Below are 19,097 nucleotides of genomic sequence, written 5' to 3'. Positions count from 1 at the left end.
TTCTAGATCCGTAAGATAGATTCATTGATTTTCCCTTGTCAACAGACTCCATTCTGTGCGACAAATCAATAAGGAATCAAGTTTGTTTTTGCAGATTGTTACTTTGAAGATTAAATCGAAGATCGAAGATTTTGAAGATTTGAAGAAAAAGTTGTTGTGAACCATTAAGAAGATCTATTAGATTTAGTCCTAAAGAGAACGGTTGTTCTGCTAGGATATCTGGTATCAAATATCTATTGAGAACCTCGGTTCTGCTAGATATTATGAAATCAAGAATACTGCTGAAGCTGAGTAGCTAGGATTTTAGTTTACTTAGTATTGTCTACACGAAGTTGCAGGTTTACTTTTTGTAGCGTCTTAATTCATTGAGTATTCAAATCTGGACTAGGTCCCGGGGTTTTTCTACAAGATTGTAGTTTTCCTCGTTAACAAAATTCTGGTGTGTGCTTTACTTTATTTCCGCATTATGATTGTTTTTATATTATAATTAAAGTAATTACACTTATATGTTAACTAGGCACTTGATATTTATCTTATAAGGTTTTACTATTATCAAGTGAACACTTTGTTGTTGTATTGTCTCGATTTCATATCCATAGACGATCACACAAAGTATATTGGATTTCTCTACTTGACTTTGATATTCTCACATTGTTAGGCCAGTCCGGACTAACCCTATTTCAAGTGGACACTGTGTTGAAATATTCCTTGAGTGATTGTATCTCCAAGAGGTTTATACACATTGGGTCTTGTATAGGTTGTGATCAAAATAAAAGATTGTGGTGTATTTGGGTACCCTCGTCTTTTCAATTGGTATCAGAGCAGGCAAACAAGAAAAGATCTAACAATCTGTGTTTGGCATGATCCAACCTATAAGTTTTGAATCAAATGGTTGATTCTGTTAACATACCTCCAGGATTTGATGGCTCAAACTATGTATGGTGAAAAATGGCTATGCAGTCTTTTCTTCAATCTCATGACTTTAACGCTTGGGTTTTATTTATTGATGGGTATGAACACCCAAAATTACTGGTCAACAATTCAACCACTGAGTTTAGACTAAAGGAATTGAATGAATTCAATAATGAAGAAAAATTGCTTTCGAAGCAAAATTCCTATGGATTGAGCGCCATTATCCATGCTGTAACTCGAGACCTCCATCATCATGTAACCAGGTGTAAAACATCAAAGGAGGCCTGGGATATTCTTAATATCGTATTTGAAGGGAATGCCTCTGAAAAAGAAGCTAGGCTTCAAACTCTATCTTCTAAATGGGAAAACCTTCGTATGGATGAAGACGATACCTTTGATGAGTTTGATCAAAAACTTTCTGAAATAGTGAACGCCTTTTACGCTTTAGGAAAAACTATTTCAGATAAAGATATTGTGTGTAACTCTAAGGTCTTTACCAACAAGATACGAATCTAAAAAGCATGCCATCATGGAAGCAAATGATCTTTCTACACTATATAGAAGTGCTCTAGTTGGTAAACTAAAGATCTTTGACCTTGAATACCAATTCAACAATGAAGAGGGTATTACCCTTAAAGCTGTAACTAAGACTTGTTCTTCGGATACAAAAACTGAGAATTGTAGTGTTGATACGACTGCACGTCAATTTAGAAAGTTATTAAGACAAAAGAAAAGGAGTTCGTCTCCTTCTCAAAAATCACAGAAATGTGTAGAGAATAGAGAACAAAATAATTTTGATAGCTCTAATTGTTCCAATGATCAAGAGAACAAAGATTTTCATGCAACTGTTGAATGCACACCTGAAAAGGATACTGAAGTAACTTTAGAATCAAAGGCACTTGAATGTGATAAACTTTGCAAAGAGAATGAAAGTATTAAAAGGGAACTTGATATTCTATATAAGGATATAGAACGTGTAAGCAATGGTCAAACTTATCTTGAAGTCTTGAAAGAATACAGAAAAAAAAAGGTGATAATCGAGAAGCTCCAGAGCCAAAGGCACTCGACTGTGATCTTTGTGAAGAGAATGAAAGATTGAAAAAGGAACTTGATGATCTGTATGAGGATATAGAAATTATCAACAATGAGCAAGATTATCTTGGATCCATGAGAAGTTACAGAGAGCAAATCGAAGAAAGTCATGATCGAGAAAGGAAACTATATACAGAGTTGGAGAACCTAAAGAATACTGAGGTAAGTAATTCTACCGAATCTGAAATTTCTTTAGATTATAAAGTTCAAATTGATAAATTTAAGGTTGATCTAGATAATGCTCTTGAAAATATAAAAACATTGGAAAAAGAGAATATGGGTCTAAAGCAGACTTGAAAAAGTTTGATAGTAGCACAAAACAACTTGACTTAATGTTGAAGTCAACTAGAGTTCCTCGTGACACTCGAGGATTGGGATACAAAGATAAACAAACTTTGAATACTAAACAGGAGACAAAGTTTGTAAAGCCTAAAGACTCTGCTGAAGAAATTGCTTCAAAAGTTGCCACAAAAGATTGCTCTTCCTTAAAAGAAAAATCTATAGCACCTTCATCTTCAGCAAAAGATGAAAAACGTAAATTCCGTCAAACTCCAATACAAGTGGATCCACAACAAGGTACCACTAAACAACATGATTCGTGTGTTGTTAAGCATTGACTTTATTGTGGAAATAAAGGACACTTGGAAAGGGGATGCAAATTCCGTAAAAGGAATGAGAAAGCCATAGATGCACGCATTTCCGCAAAATTGGCTAAACGCAATAATGACTGTTTTGGTAAATCAGGTCATCATTGTACTAAAAATGAGCAAAAAAATTATTATAATGATAGTTCAAAGTCTACTTATCAGGCTCCTACAAAGCTTTCTCGTAATCGCTCAAACAATAAAAGGAGAGATAACTTTGTAAAGACCAGATCTGATGTTCCAAATTGGAGAAAGGCTAACTCCCAGAGCTTTCAACATTTCAGTTACCCTAATGTTTCCTCAAGAGATTGAACTTGGATTTCAGGAGGAAATAATTGGAAAAACAAAGTTGTTCCTGTAAAACCCATTTCTAAATGGAGTCCAAAGTCTTCTCTAAAGACAACCAGGAAGGTATCAAAGGATAGTCACAATGATGACATTCGAATGATAAGTTTCAATACTCATGACATTCAGAATATTGTGCTAAACGCTCTTGATCAAATGAATGTAGCTCCATGTTTTCATCATTATATGAGATAATTAGGTCTCATATCGGTTACCTTTTTATGATTTTGTGACTTTTGATTTAGCGAATTTCATATCTAACCTTTTGGGTTGCTTAATCAAATAATCATAAAAGAATGATGACAATTAATCCCATATGTGAGTCACGATTATACTATTATCAAATTATTTTTCATAAGTTGTGTATACATATGAGTTTTTGGTATTATCTTATTACTATTGGCACATTATAGTTAAAACCACTTCAACCTTTCTCTGGTGAAGGTTTCTTTTGTTGTTCTTATGTCTTTGTGAAAGGATGACAAAACATTGAAGTGAAGAGGATGCGGAACTTGAGGTAACGACTTTGTTAGTTAATTGTTTCCCTGTTTAGAAAAGCCTGATTTTTATTCATATATTTATTGCTTTTGCTTAACAAAATTTCGGTACAATTGATGTTTTATTCCATGATGTGTGTATGGATGTGTGTGTGATTCAATTGTTTCCGGTTAAGAAAAATTATTGTTATCTTGCTTTATTATGTGGTATCAATTGTTTAAGCTTACGAAATTTACGATGCAATTGTGGTGCTTCAATGTCTATGTTGATTCAATTGCTTCCAGTTGAGATAAATAATTATGCAAATTGATTTATTTGGTTTGTATGAATTGTTTATGGCTTAAAAAAAAGTGTTTTCGGGATCAATTGTTTAATCCAATTCGATTCCGGATAAGAGAAGCTAAGTTTATCTTAGTTAGACCTATCAAAGTGGAGGTTTCAGTTATTCAAGTCTAATCGAATGCCTTAACAAGAAATACTATTTAACTAACCTAGTACTTGTCTTGTTTAAAACTTAAAGGTCTAAGTTATATGGATAATTAGAACCTGATGAGAAAAATAGAGTTATATTTATTTTGGTCTTATCGAATGAAGCGATTGTATTTGTACAATCGATATAGCAAAGGAACCAAGGTGCTTAGTTGATTTTTGGTTTGCTAGACTAAATTGGGAAAATTTCTTCGGGCAATTATTTCCTTAATAACATATCAAAACAAATTACTTTGTATTTTCGGTTTTGATATTGGTTATCAAAAATGGTGTGTGGAACCCTCGTACTTAACTCTATAGGTTGCAATTCTATTTTGAGATTTGTAAGATCCTTTCGTGTTGTCCTTTATTTTTTCGTTTCTTTGTCATTTTGTGACAAAAAGGGGGAGAAATATATGGAGTAAACAAGTGATGCTGGCATTGATTTATATTGATTGATATCACTAAGAGAAAGGACATTGGTGCTTAAACGTTTATCTAACGAAAGAGTGAAATCATAGACTAAGAGGGAGTAACATTTCATTACAAAGGAAATAACAAAGACGTGCGGATTGATAAAATCTACCTATCTTACCTTTAGGGGGAGTATTAGCTTTGTTATTATAATGTCAACAACGACACTTATTTTTGAATATCTCCAGGTTATTGTGCTGTGTCAATTTTGCGTCTGTAGAATGAGTTATGTTTGTAATTCGTTTATCTCCATATGTAATAAAGTTTTGTCACTAAATTGACAAAGGGGGAGATTGTTAGAGCACTGCTCGGTTGAACCTGCTGAGCGTTGGTATATCAAGATTGGTTGTCATATTTAGTTCCAAAACTCGAGTCGCTTAATATGTAAAATACAGTCAACTTCGATAGGTTAGACTAGAAGTATTGTGCTCCAGTTACTCACAAAGATATGAAGATGGATTGAAGACAACAAAGACATCATCCTTCAGCTTGAGGTTAGTAACTATGACTTGACTTGTTCCTATCTATCTTGTGTCTTTCAAGTCGTGCATATTGAAAACAAAACTGCGAAGCATGATTACACTCTAGTTAGACATAGTATTGAGGAATACAATACTAGGCTTATTGCTTAACCATTAAACTTTGTAGATAAGACATCGACATAATCGGTTGAAAGTTATTGTGATTATGTATGGGTATAAGGTGAGGATTTCTGTTAGAGCATAGCTCGGTCGACCTCGCATGTGTTGCTATCTCAAGCATGTTTGTCAATGTTAGTGATCAAAACTATGAGTCTTGATTTCTAGCCTACATAGCTAAGTCTCGGACTAGGATAGAAAAGTGTAGTTGAGCTCAAGGACTTCATGGCGATTCATCATACAACGACGAAGATCTACTCAAGGAACCGTGGAACTTCATCAACAAAAAGGTATGTGGAGACTTGAACTTATCTATCACTCAAAAGTATATCTCTTCTATCTCCTACTTATTATGAGACAAAAGTCGTATGCTATATAGACTGGATCATACACATTTGATATTTTGAGCCGAGTATATCTCGCCTATCTATATCTCGATATCATGTGTTGGTAAAGCGTTTCGCTTTGATCAAGTTTATCTTCACCTAGTGACGAAAGTCATGAAAAGTTTTAATTACTTTGAGAATTGCTCTGACGCGAAACGGTCTATGAATAACAGCTATATAACGTCCTCTGAGAATGTCTCAATGATTGGAATGAGAGTTTAGATTACATAACCATGTATTCCTTAATCCGAAGTTTTCGAACTTCGTTGATTGAGAGAAACCGGAGGAATTGGCTTTTCCAAGTCCGCGAACCCAGTCCGCGAACCCAGTCCGCGAACTCAGTCCGCGAACTGACGTAAGTTCTTGTACCGATAATTTCTGCCGGGATTTTCCAAAAACTCGTTTGCATGTAAGTCCGCGAACCTAGTCCGCGAACTGGCGAAAGTCTCTTTGCCGAGATTTTCTGCTGAGTTTGGAAAACTCCACCGGTTGTCTTAAGTTCGTGAACTTTTTTTGTGAGCTTAAGAGGTTATGATCTAAAGATGTGATCTGAACATGAAACTTAAATTACTAAGGAATGCTTTATGCAAACCATGGCTATAAAGTTCATGAGACGATTCAATCGAATCGAATCATCTTTGTTTCAATTGTGTCTTGTGTAGTTACATAAGATCTCATAGCAATTGAACAACTCTTTAACTAGTTCATTTGAGTCAATTGAACTAGTTATGGTGAAGAAGAACAAGGTTAATATGAAATGCTCATATGGTTAACCTTTTGGGTTACTGTGTTGAACCAACATACACGTACACGTTTGGGCATGGTTTTCAAAAACCCAGTAAACATATACCCAAGTGTGTGTGAAAAGCTAAGTTTTCGATCTAACATTTGAGAAATATTAGCTTGAATCTAAATCAGGTTTTCATCTGACGGTGAATATGGATTTCTTTGTAAGTAAGGCAAATCCATGATTTGAAGACTATACAAAGGAGACATCTAGCATTGTGAAAAACTAATCCCCACACGTCTGTATGATACTAGTGCTCCCGCTAGAGTCGATTCTCCTTTAACCTTTGGTTTCTTCTCTAAAACCAGGTTAACGACTTAAAGGTTTCATTGGGACTGTGAAGCCAGACCGATACTAATTTTATTGTAGTTGTGTGATCTGATCTTGCATCTTCTATCGTACGAGTAAAATCTATTGATTGGCTTGAGATCGTGAGAGTTCTCCGATAGGCAAAATAAAGAAGTCACAAACATCTTCGTCTCACTGTTTGTGATTTCTCGACAAACCGCCTGTGTAGTCAGGAAGGATTGTAGAGAGGTTATTGATTAATCTAGGTTGTTCTTCGGGAATATAAGACCGGATTATCAATTGGTTCCTGTTCACCTTGATTTCATATCTTAAGACGGAACAAAACCTAGGGTTTATCTGTGGGAGACAGATTTATCCTTTGATAGACTTTTCTGTGTGAGACAGATTTGTTTATTATCAAGTCTGCGATTCTGGGTTGCAGAAACTCTTGGTTGTGAGTGATATCAGCTAAGGGAATCAAGTGCGCAGTATCCTGCTGGGATCAGAGGCGTAGGAGTACAACTGTACCTTGGATCGGTGGGAGACTGATTGGGGTTCAACTATAGTCCAGTCCGAAGTTAGCTTGTAGTAATGTTGATGGTGGATTTTAGTTCAGGGCTAAAATTGTAAAACCAAATTTATGCGCTGACATCCTGCAAAGGATAAAGCCATTGATAAGTGATGAATATTTCTTCACTTTACTAATTCACCTAGAATGGAGCATGTGGCAACAATCCAAGTATTCTGTGAATTAAATACACAAAATTCATCCAGGTTGGAGCATGTAGAAACAATCCCATATACCCTGTGAATTTATAACATTATTAATTAATACGCGATTAGCCTTGTATTTCCTGTGGTTTTCCCGCAGAACCCTCATTATTGGTGCGGCATGACGACTGAATGTTGCTCTCAACAGAGTGACACGAATCTCCAAGTATCGATAATGAGGCATGCACGAAATACCCGTACTGGCTACATCTCTCGGTGTGTTATACTAGACGATTGAGCATTTGGGTTGTCCATGTCAGTCTCAGAAACAATCACGACCACACAAGTTGGCCGCATGATTTAAACAGCCTAGACGATCCTCAGCAGGAGCAGGCTACCACCTAAATGACCACCAGCGGGACTGTTTTTGCCCTGGTCGGTCGAATACATACCACGCCTCATGTAGATGGAGAAAAACGATTTGCTGGTTTTTAAGGAATTGAGGAGACGACCGTATGGAGGAGACTCCTCGAACCGAGCGAAATGTTAAACCTCACACAGATGCACCGCTACAAAGGGGGTACTTTAGATTCGAGAGATCAATCTGTAGTACTCCAGCCTAAATCAAGACAATGACCGTTCTAGAGTAAATTCGGTCACAAGAGAGGATGGGTTGATCTGTAAGAGGGAAGCTGGGAAATGTGTGGAATCAATGGTAATCAAAGATTGTGGGTGTGTGAATTCTGAATATGATAAGCTCTGAATGATTGAAATTTATCAATTGAGAATAGTTTCTCAATTGATGAGTTGATGATCTCGTGTTGTCAATGAGACGTGAGATTAATGATACTGTTGATGCTGATGATTCAATCATGATTCAGAGACTAATTTATATTGCTGGAATTTTAGACACCATGACCCGATGAAGTGTGACAGTTGATGGAATCAAGGAGTGGGGAAGTGGAGATCGTGTTTGAAACCAGTTGCTCAACATGTGGAGACTTGGTCGATTTTCCACCCACTACCTCATGAATTCCTTCAACTGATTGCACGACTTGCTCACATTCCATCGTGTGTTTGAACATACGTGTCGTAGACCGCCATACCAAAACCCTAAGTGATATCCCCCCAAAGTGACACGATTGAAGTCTCGTGGTATGTTAGTCAATTGATGACTTCGTGGTTTGATGGGACGATGAGTCCATGTAGTTGCTGAGTTGAACATGATGTTCTTAAATTCATGAATTGAACATGTCATGAGACAAAGGTATAGTTCTTACGATGAAGTGAGCAAGTATTTCTCATTCGATGGATCGTTGAATATTGATTGTTGAACCAATATTCCTTGGTTTGAGAAAATATTTATCATCTGAGCAAGTGTTTCTCATGTGATGAATTGTTGAATATTTGATCGTCTGAGCATGTGTTGCTCATCTGATGGATTATTGGCAGCGTACCAAAAATATTAATTAGAATACTGGTCGTTGAACCGAGAATAATTAATAAAATTAATGACCATGAGGTCGTCGTAAAATTATTAAGGTTGGAATCTGGAATGATGATCCTTGGATTCAGAAACCCTAATTTGATCAATTGATGATAAATTCATGGTTCGTAAGAAGTTCAACCATGGGACGAAGGAGGGAGAGACTACATGGGACCGTGGATCAACCATGTAGTGTCAATATGCTCACGTGAGAAAATACAAAGAACTCCTGAAGAGTTGACGATTTGTTGGTGAAAGAATGACTAAATGCTGGTTTAATCATTTATTCGAAAATACTCGTCTGAGCCTTAGGTGAGAAAACCTAATTAATTATGACGGAGTGAGGGACCGACCATGGGGTCATGAAACCGGCCCTGGGTAGTCACGTGACCGCCTGATGATCACTTCATGAAAAACCAAAGTGTTTGGAAGAGTCTTGGACCTAATACGTGCAATTGTGCAAATTATGTCAAAACTTTAAAACTTGATGGGATCGGCTTCTGTAAGCCAAAGAGCCAATCTTGGTCAGTCAAGATAGTGTGATCGTGTCCCCAAGGCTTCCGCGTCTCAGTCCTGAGAATTTTGATATTTTCTGGCGTGCAATTGAGCATTCATTCGAGAAAATATGCCAAAATTAGGGTTTTGACGAAACTGAGGAAAACACCATGAGATGATGGAAAATAATTATAAAATAAGGAATAAGGAGGCGTGGGACCGCCGAGGCCAAGGCATGGTCGGCCGGTCGTGACCACGGTCCTGTGATGCCATTTTCCTTAATTTTATAATATTTTTGATGATTTTATGAAGAATTCATGAATTATAAGAAATTTGATGAATTTATGGAGTTTCCATGAATTGAAGGAGTTTTCATGAGTTCAAGAAAAGCAAAAAATATTAAAATAATAAAAACACGGGCGTGTGGGACCGTGGGGGCGTGGCCGGCTGGTTAGGGGCCCGGTCCCACGAGTTTTCATAATTTTTTTATATTTGTTAAGTATTTTTCATGATTTGAGGGAATTTTTCCTAATTTGAGAGAAATACCATGAAATCAAGGAATTTGATGAATTCAAGGAAAAATAAAATAAAAAAATAAAACAAGGGGCGTGTGGGACCGGATAGGGCATGGCCGGCCGGCCAAAGCCCGATCCCACAAGTTTTCATAATTTATTTTATTTTATTATTATTTGATGATTTGTGCAAAATACCATGAAATCAAGGAGTTTTTTCATGAAATTAGAGAAATAATAATAATAATAATAAAATGAGGAACCGTGAGGTGTGGGGCCGACTAGGACCAAGGCATGGCCGTTTGGCCAACGGTCACGCCCCACACTTCTTTCATTAATTTTATATTATTTTTTACGAATTTATGAAAATACCATGAAACCGAGGAGTTTCCTCGAGACGAAGGAGATTTGATAAAATGAGAGAATTTTCATCAAATCATGGAAAATAATAAAAATGCATTAAAATCATAAAACTGGCGTTGGATTGACCACGACACGGTCGGTCGTGTGTCCGTGCTCCCAGCACCCTGGTCAATATTTTTAATTATTTATTATTTTCTTCCCTATTTTGCATAGGTTCATCGTTTCGTTGTATTTTTGAAATACTCGTTCGTGCGGTGACTGTTAGTGTATCGTCGTTGAATACACCTTTACCATTTGAATCGGGGCTTACTTAGAGGTATCTCAGATGCCCGGTTGTTGATTATTTATTACTAATTGTGGAATTCGGTGGAGAATAATTCACAAAACTGAGTAATAAGATGTTTATTATTAATTCATAAGATCAGCTGAGGATTCGACTACGAATTCAGAATAATAAAGTGAGCATTACCATTCCATGGGATCGTAAATTCGACCATCGAATCAGAGAAATTAAGATTTATCTATTACCATTTATGAGACCAGTTGTGGATTCGATCATGAAATCGGAGTAATGAGATAATATAGTTATTGCTATTCGATGAGATCAAGCCGTGGATTCGATCATAGAATCAGAGCAATTGTTTATTGCCATTCCATGGGACCAGTCGTGGATTCGACCATGGAATATGAGCAATTGTTATTGCCATTCCATGGGACCAGTCGTGGATTCGACCATGGAATAGGAGCAATAATAGATTATTCTGGGAATTCAGTAATGAATGTCACGTCAGAATTAATCTTAATTAGGAATAATTAACTTTGTGGCTCTATACTAGCAGAGCAAGCTGTCTAGGAGCATTAATTATCCCGATATGAGCTTGTCGGTAAGTCATATCCTTTATATAGTCAGGGTAAACTCGTTGTTTTTTCCTGAAGACGTTATCGCTATATACTAGCAGAGCAAGCTGTCTAGGAGCCGTCCATCTCGTGATACTATATAGAAATAATCATTGAAAGTGTTCAGTATTCATGAGATATGCCGTTGTCCAGTTGTGAGACTACATATCTACATGTACTCCGAGAGAAAGTACTCTCCGTTGAGAATTCAATGAGAGACCCGTGTCTCAATACTCACGTCTGATTGCTGGATCAGAGCTTCGTATAATTATGAGTTTACGATTTTATCCCTTCTCAAAAATCCACCATCTACATTAAGTCCCCTGCTTACTGAGGAAATATGTATTCCTCAGTCAGCATTAAACGGTGATTTTCTGGCCATAAATAACAATACCAGTAATTGAACTTAGTCGTAAGTTGAGACGTTACCGGATTTAGAGAGCATGAGCAAACCACGACTTGATGAAGGCTTCAATGTCATGATTGGAGTGTCGTTTGATGATCATAAATTGGTGTTGAACCGCTGGTTTGGACGACGAGTCCGTGGTCGGTTAGGATTCGCGGGCCGGGCCCAATAAGGAAATCCTTGGAAAATTAGGTTTTGGAAATAAAAAAAATTGTATAAAAGGAATTAATCCTTTTTTTTTTAATTTTTCCACGTCCAGCCTCTCCTCCTTCACGCTAGCAGGAGAAGCTTGAAGTTGCGCCGCCACCTGATCGCCGCCGCCGTCGCTGTCAGTCGCTATTGTCGCCGGCCAACTTCCGGCCGACCAGGTGCGTGCGTTTTTTTTTTTTTTGATGTTTGCTGATATTGTGACCTTCATGAGTTGTTCATGTTCATGATGAAACCATATACATGTGTGTATATATTGGTGTGAGTTTTATGAAAAACCCTCGTTTTTGAAAACATATGTTCGTTCGATCGTTAGTTTTGAAAACTAACTATAATCCCTGATTTAGGAGAGATTTTTTTTTTTTAATATATGAACTTAGGTCCAGTGATAAAACTTAGTGTATGAGCTTTCATGTGTACCACGGTTTTATCACAAAAAGAGTAAATTTTCACGAAATCGAAATAATCCTTCGTTTAAAGACAGATTACGACGACTCGAAGGAAAATTCATATGATGAACTTGTGTCCAGTGATAAAATTTTGCTTATGAGATTTCATGTAAATACAAAACTTTATCATATGTATGAGATGTGAGCTTTCACAGTATTTTGAAATAAACCTTCGTTTTAAAGACAAATAACGACGATACGAAGGAAAAGTTTTTTTTTTTATATATGCAGCCGTGACATATATTGTGCAAAATATGATGATATATTATATTTGCATGCATTTTATTTAATTAGATAAAATCTTTGAGAATTTATGTGAGCAATGTGGCATTAATTGTTGTTTCGAAAAATCAAAACGTGGGTTTTGAGGAACCTTCGAAGATAGACAATACATTTATGATGAAATATTTTATTGTTATAAACTTCATAGGTCAGTTGTGTGAATGTTCACATTATGAAAATTGTGTCCGTGATTTCATGAAAAATCAGTTTCGGAAATTAAATAAAGTTTCGTTCGTTTTTGCGGTTTTCGAAGAGACGAACGATTTTGAGGTGTTAACTCTAGCATTACTATCACTATTGTTAGTGGAAGTATAAAAGGTAAGAGTTAAGAGTTACCATTTTTGCTTGTATTTCCTTGATTTATATCTGGACGGCATACTGAAGTAGAATGTAATGTGAACCTTTTCAGCTACTAAGCAAAGATGACCAATTCCCAAGCTGACGACGCCTCGAGGGAAGAGATGTGCATTGATGATGGTATCTCTAGAGATGAGACATGCATGGATGAAACTTCCGTTGGGGGAGACAAAGACGAAATCCTGGGATTAAGAATGTCCCGAACATAAATGATGCATTCTTTGAAAAAGATATTCTAGGAGATGAGCAACATTTGAAATCCCCAGTGTATCGTCTTTTGATAAATCCCAGAACTGTTACTCAGAAAAAATTGGTGACTCCTAAGACAGTGATTCGATTTTGTCTTGAACGAAGGATCTTCACCTCATCAATCATAGAGTTTAAGCTTTCTCGACGACCTTTGGAGAAATTTGCCGGCTGGGCGAGGCATATGTTGGGTTTTCCTCATGTAAGAACTATGCTCGACCAGGCGCAGGTGACGAGAGCTATTCAAGCTTCTGGAGAGTTTTTCATTTTTTACGACCCAAGCGGTATTGTGGCTCTGTTTTCTCGCTGGTGCATCCCCACTCACACTTTCATATGTAGATGGGGAGAGTTCACCATTACCTTGGAAGACATGGCATCCCTGATGCATCTCCTAATCACGGGAAATCTCCCTGGGGATCTTTCAGATGAGGAGACCGTCGTTTCTCATGTATTGACAGCTGCAATGGAGAAAGCGAATAAGGATGGCAGTAAAGGATGTTATGCTTCCTGGTTGACACATTGGTGGCCCAAAGACGAGGTTTCTGATAAGCTCATCGATGGTATGTTACCCATTGATGCTTTCTTATGTTTATGGTTGTCTAGAGACATTTTTGAATACAATGGAAACTTGTTGAAGTCTTTTGTGATTCCCTTTGCTATTAAGATGGCTCAAGGTGAGCAACTTCCGATAGGTAGTTTGTTCTTAGGCTCCTTGTATTACAACTTGGACTCCTTGATCATAGACTCCAGTGTGTCGAACAGCTCTATGAAGATTGAGTGTTATGCCAACACAATGTTTCTTCAAGCTTTGATGTGGGAGCACTTCAAGAATTATGCGCCTATTCCATGTAATGTTCTGCAAGGACCGAGTACTGATGCGCGCCATACTTTCCCTGAGAAAGATAATGCTAGGATCATGCGTTGGTCCACAAAGCAGCCTCGTTCTAAAGAACGCCTCATTGATGTGTTAGATGAAGAATCTGAGTTCAACTTCCGCCTGTGGGTGTCAGTCCCTGATTATATTTCTCAGTCGATGACTTTCAATACTGGAGAAAGCACGAGTTTGACGTCTGGTGCGCATCTGAGTGATGGCGAAAGATCTTTCATGTTGAGTTGCACCCCTGGTCATTTGCTATCAGCCACGTTTGGAGAGCTTTCAGTGGAGAAGTATAATATTGATAGAGCAACTCGACAAATGGGTATGGATCAGTGTGTTCCAAACATACGGAGAAGGAATCCATCAGTTGAGCAGCTCAGGACTCATTTGGATCATACTCACGTGGAAGGGAGTATCTACTGGTTTCCTGGTTCTGATAGATTCGCATATGTAACCCCAGGTTATGTAGAATTCTGGGATCAGCAACTTGGGCGTTTGCGGTGGCTTTGTAAGATTTCCCAGACCTCCATTCAAGGATCTTCCTTCGGCTGAGATGATTTCCAGTCGACCAAGATTGAAGTATCTTTCTGGTGATAAACGAAAGTCGTCTCCAGGATGCTCTCAGGTATGTTTCTTCATATAATCTTCACGAAATTATAAGAATTGTATTCTGATTATATTACTGGATTTCACCACAGGACGGTCGTAATATACGACCTCAAATCGGTGTATACTTCTCAGAGACTGAGGCGGTTATTCATGGCGGAGAAGGCAGGCATAAAGGTTATAAGCTGTTACCCAATACCGTAAAGTCCCCAGTTGGTGCTTTGGTGAGTTTCCAGTATTTTGTTTGTTGTGACTCTTTCTCGCCCATATTATTAGGATCCTGAAACCGATGTTATTATTCCGTTGCATATTTTTGATCCATCAAGTATTGATGGTCTTCGGTTCTCCGCCTCTGAGCAAACAATTCCTGACTTGAGCGATGAAGAAGAAGCTGTAAGTATCTCTTCACATGTTCGATTATGATACTTCATTGATGAAACGCTAATTTTTTGAGAATATGTCCAGGAGGATGTCTTTATGGAGATGGAGAGTGCTTCCACTCGACCGTCTCTTGAGAATAGAGACACAGGCGGTGCTAAGGATTTGGAGCTGAATGGAAGTAATGATCCTCCCACCGTTGACACGGGCAATATCCCAACTCCTTGAATGATTTGGATACCCCTCAAGTAAGCATATACTCTGTACCTTCTTCATAGAAGTATAAAAGTGCTGATTTTTGAGTGAATGAATGTGAATCCATGCGCATATATGAAAACTTAGCCGAATTTCGTCGTCAGAAAATTCAGAACCCAGCTTTTTAGTAGAAACGCCGTAGAATCTTCGTCCGGAATAGGATTTTGGTGATCTGCATGTGCAAATTCAAGCACAGAAAATTTCCAAGCTTTAACAACGAAGCTTTTTAAGTTTTGAACACGTTCAGAGCCTGAAAAAGGCGAAATAGTAAACTTCCAGGACTTTTTCAGATTGCGCATCACTTGATATTTTGGCCACATCTACTTGCTCGTTCATCAGATTGTCATGAAAGTTTGACACGTCGTAGAGGACATCCATACGAAGAGAATGGTATATGACCCATCCTCAAATTCCTTGTATATTGCTCCTAATTCGTCTCTTAGTACAGAGAAGAGTTCAGTTTCTTCAGACGGACTCATCGTAAAACGTGTTTTCATGACTTTTATGTTATTTGCTCGTGCCTTGAATGCATTATGATGAACCTTGATGATGTTTCCTTGCTTATATACTGTGTTTCATAATCTCCTTTGGATTCGTGACTCTAACCTCATGTAATCTTCGTATTAGGTGCTAAATACCGAAGTTGAGGATACTGGAGCCAACGATGATAACTCTAACCATTATGGAGTTATTGATGAAGAGACAACCATCCCTGAACTTCAAGGCCATGAGAAGGTCACTACTGATGTTATGGAAACCCAGATGGTTGTTGCCTCAGTGATAGAAGAAACCGAGACAGCAGCGGAGAATACCGAAGGAATTATTGCTTTGGTTGTGGAAGCCGCTCCAGTGACTGAGAACCGTATAATAGTGTATGAATATCCAACTGCAGGAGTTGCTTTGATCCTCCATTTGACACTTCACTCCCATATCATGAACTGATCGGTGGATTCAACGTTCCCATTGGATATGCACGCTTGTACGAGACAATATGGAAGAAGTTTGGCCACATGATCGTTGACAGGAATCCTGGGCGTGCTTATGCTTTAACCATGCAAGTAGGCGTTATCTTGCGTGTCGTGAGTGATATGCGTGCCAGACCTAGGAATACTGTGACTCCAGATATACTCTTTGATTGGGAGTTTAACTTGGAGAATTCAGAGAGACTTGGCCTCAACGTGAAATGGCTTCGCAAGCAAATAAACGTTATCAAGGATTCATGTGAGAAGAACATACCCTTTCCCAATGATGCTGTGAAGGAGAAGGAGGACAAGATTTCCAAGCTGACCGAGGAGTTGAACAAGGAGAGGGCGGCTTTGCAAATCTTGAAGGATGCTGATGAGCGAAAGCCTTTTCTTGCTGATTTCCTTTGATTATCTCTTGAACTTCTGAACTTCTGAGAGATGTGAGGTTTATACTTGGGTTTTGATATTTAGATGGTTTTGGATTGACTGATGGTTAAGGATTTTCTTGTAGATTTGATAGAGATTTTCTTTTACGAAATATGAACTGAATTTTGATAAATTGCTGAATTCAAATACTAATTGCAAGTATTGCAAACGTTTTGGAGGAATTGAAATACAAATGAAAGAAAATCCTAAATGTTAAATCCAAACGCCATGAATGCTTCGAACGCCCAATACCTCAAATGTCCAATAATTTCAGATAAACGCCTTGAGCCAATTTTCGTGAATTACTGGCAGGGTTCTGCATCTGTGTTGATCAATTTGTAGTATCCTCCGGCCACGGACTTAGCGACCATGAATGGTCCTTCCCAATTGGAGTTCCTTGTAGAATGAAGACCGCGCTGAACTGCTTTGAGAACCAGGTCTCCTTCATGAAACTTGTTAGGCTTGGTCGATCGTGCCTTGAATATCTTCCGCTGATTCGGAATTCCCTGTTTGACGGAATTCCACGATTGTGGCACATATGGACACTCGCGCGGAAGAGAGTATCCAGCATAGTGTTGATCATGCTTAGCCAGGTCTTCAACAATAAACCTCTCGATGGAGTGACCGATTTGAAGAAGTTCTGAACCCAACCATTGGGTGTAATATTGAGGTGAAGTTACCCACTCGTAGCTTTTGATGACTGCTAAATTGTTCATGGGGAGAAGTCCCTGGACCATAGTAGTATCTGAACATTGGTAATATTGGAGCATGAGGAGGAATAAGACTTCCTGAGCTGAAATTCTGACAAAGGTGTGCGTTTACTTCTTCCAGATGCTCAAACGTGGTGCGTCCTCTGCTTCGTCTTCGACTCGGAATCCTTGTCGATGACAGGATGTGTTGAAGGCATCGTTATCCTTCCAGCATGAATCCAAGTTCTTCCAAGGACCATGTCGTATCCAGGGTCTTCCCGGATTATGAAAAACTTGGCCTCAGTGCAGATCAATCTTTCCGTAACTTTGAGAGTGATGAAGCCGTATGCGTCTCTGGAGATTCCTTTGTGGTCCCTGATTGCTATGGGAGCGTGGGTGGCTTCCTGTCGAGTAATACCAGCATCTCTGAGAGTTTTCAAAGGGATGATGTTGACAGCGGTACCAACATCGACGAACGCCCTCTTGAACTCATTTCCTTTAATGTGCACTGTGGTGAGCAGTCCCCAGTCATACATTTCTTTGTCGGTGGCTGAAGGTTCGGTGGTGGTCTCTTGGATCACAAGACGTTTTCCGGACACGATGTGGTTCAGTGCAGCAAACATGTCTTTCCTTTGAGCTTTCGAAAGATACAACAACTCGCAGACATGTTCGATCAGAGATTGGACCGCTTCCTTGACAGGAGGTTCAGAGATGGTAAAAGTTCTGACTGGGAGGGGTTTTTTGTGTACTCCCTCAGTCCCCAGGTTGAGCTCTCCTGATTCGACCTTTTCTTTGAATATGCGCTTCAAAATTTTGCAATCACTTGTGGGATGGCTGACGTATCTATGGAAGCGGCAATACCGAGGATTTTCCATGGCTTCTTCAGTTGGTTCCTTCTTGACATAAGGCAATTTGATTGCACCATCTTGGATCCAGGCATCGAGTAGTTCATTAACTTCTTCCATTGAACAGGGAAAATCAGGTGCTTCTGGATCTTCCGTATGCTGAGGAGGGACTTTCGAATTCTCCTTCTTGTGTGCCTTTGAAGGGGTGGAGGAAGTCTGCTTGTGTTGTGGTTCTGCTTTTCGCTTACTCCCTTCTGCGACAGCATTTGTTGAAGGTTGCAGGTTGTACTGCTTGTTGATCAAACGCCTGCTTCCTCGAGTGTCTTTTGAATCCTCAGTCTTTGTAGACTTTGCTTTCCAAAAGAGGGTGCAGTGGTTGCCGACCTCTTCGCAGCTTCGTGAAGCTCTGAGAAAGTCTGGAATCGAAGATTCTCCAGCAAGGCCCTGTAGACCGGGAGCATGCCATTGATGCACAAGTCCACCATTGTTGCTCCGTGACGTTTGGGTCATGACAATCCAGGGCTTGGACTCTGAACCTTTTCACATAATCATTGGGATTTTCACTGACCCTCTGAAACATTCTTCCAAGGTCGGAGAGGGTGACTTGTTCTGACACGAAGAAGTATTTCCTGTAGAATGCGTTAACCATTTCTCCCCAATTGTTGATAGTCCCTGGTGCGATGTTATACCAGGTGTATGCCTGCCTTTCAGAGTTTGAGAATTCCTTGAGACGAACGACATGATTATGTTCATGTTCTCCCAGGGCTTCGAGAAAACGAGAGACATGTTCCCGAGCATTGCCAGTTCCATCATAAGGTGAAGGTTGGAGAAACGTAACCTTTGGGGAGTGGAATCCTCTGCGTAGCGGCAGGATAAGGAGGTTGATGACGATGGACATGCGATGTTTGTCTTTTCCACGGTTCTCCAAGAGGTGCTCCAGATCCTCGCGAGTAATGAAGTTCGATGATCCCTTCGCTGATGAGTTGTCTGCAGCAGTTTTGCGGACTTCGTCGTCTTCTACTGTATGGATTGGAATTACTTCAGGATCGTCGTCTGAGGATTTCTCCTTCTCCTTTCCCTTCTCTTGAGTTTTCTCTGACATCTTGTCAGTAA

This window comes from Papaver somniferum, chromosome 1, assembly GCF_003573695.1.
Source record: "Papaver somniferum cultivar HN1 chromosome 1, ASM357369v1, whole genome shotgun sequence".
Classification (NCBI taxonomy): Eukaryota; Viridiplantae; Streptophyta; class Magnoliopsida; order Ranunculales; family Papaveraceae; genus Papaver; species Papaver somniferum.
Note: the sequence above shows the minus strand (reverse complement) of the source record.